This window comes from Neolamprologus brichardi, chromosome 19 (genome assembly GCF_056152115.1).
Source record: "Neolamprologus brichardi isolate AB-2024 chromosome 19, ASM5615211v1, whole genome shotgun sequence".
In the NCBI taxonomy this organism is placed as follows: domain Eukaryota; kingdom Metazoa; phylum Chordata; class Actinopteri; order Cichliformes; family Cichlidae; genus Neolamprologus; species Neolamprologus brichardi.
The window spans coordinates 12,590,493-12,592,025 of NC_142122.1; positions in this window are offsets into that span (position 1 = coordinate 12,590,493).

Sequence of the window (1,533 nt, forward strand, 5' to 3'; positions counted from 1 at the left end):
ATTCATTATTATCAGGATGTCCAAAAAACTCCCTGAAAAGCCTTCAGCTAATCCAAAATGCTGCAGCAAGAGTCCTGACAGGTACTAGAAAGAGAGAGCATATTTCTCCTGTTTTGGCTTCCCTTCATTGGCTTCCTGTTAAATCCAGAATTTAATTCAAAATCCTGCTCCTCACATGCAAGGTCTTAAATAATCAGGCCCCATCTTATCTTAATGACCTTGTAGTACCATATCACCCTATTAGAGCACTTCGCTCTCACACTGCAGGCCTACTTGTTGTTCCTAGAGTATTTAAAAGTAGAATGGGAGGGAGAGCCTTCAGTTTTCAGGCCCCTCTTCTGTGGAACCAGCTTCCAGTTTGGATTCGGGAGACAGACACTATCTCTACTTTTAAGATTAGGCTTAAAACTTTCCTTTTTGCTAAAGCATATAGTTAGGGCTGGACCAGGTGACCCTGAATCCTCCCTTAGTTATGCTGCAATAGACGTAGGCTGCCGGGGGATTCCCATGATGCATTGAGTTTTTCCTTTCCAGTCACCTTTCTCACTCACTATGTATTAATAGACTTCTCTGCATTGAATCATATCTGTTATTAACCTCTGTCTCTCTTCCACAGCATATCTTTTATCCTGTCTTCCTTCTCTCACCCCAACCGGTCGCAGCAGATGGCCGCCCCTCCCTGAGCCTGGTTCTGCCGGAGGTTTCTTCCTGTTAAAAGGGAGTTTTTCCTTCCCACTGTCGCCAAAGTGCTTGCTCATAGGGGGTCATATAATTGTTGGGTTTTTCTCTGTATCTATGAAGCGCCTTGAGGCGACTTTTGTTGTGATTTGGCGCTATATAAATAAAATTGAATTGAATTGAATTGAATTTAACAGCGAAATTGTGAAAATGTGGCTACTTTAAATTTTAGAATTAGCATGTAAATAGTCAAAATGACAGAAATGAGGCTAAGTGTGTTGAAAAGCATAGGCAGGACTGAACAAAAACATTGTTCAGATTCAGATCATTCAGATTTCTTCATGTCATTTATATTAGTACAATAAATTTCACAACGAATTAGGAGTTTTTATCAGCAAAAGGTTAGAAGACCTTTTCTGATTCCCGTTTTCTGCTGCTGTTTTTGTCCTTAAAGTCCATTTTCCACCATTATTTATGCACTTTAAACTAACAGTTTTAGTTTTATTTAAATAAATTACAGTATTTCTTCCAAGACATAAGATTTCTGTCATCGTCCCGGGTTCTAGCGTTGCATTTGTTGAGTTTTCGGTTCCTTTTTTGATTTTGTGATTAATTCGGGTGTTTCTAATATTCTTTTTTTCTGATTTCCCTTAAGTTTCCCTGGCTTGTGTCCATATGTCTTGTGCATTAGTGCCATTGTCCTTCTGTGTTTACCTGTCTTTGTGTTTTTTCATCTATTCATCCATGAAGCATGGAGCCCATCCCAGCTGTTACAGTGCCCTGAACAGGCTGTCAGTCGATCACAGGATTTTTTGCTCAAAAAGCGCAAACAAAAACAATGGCATTAAGACTTAA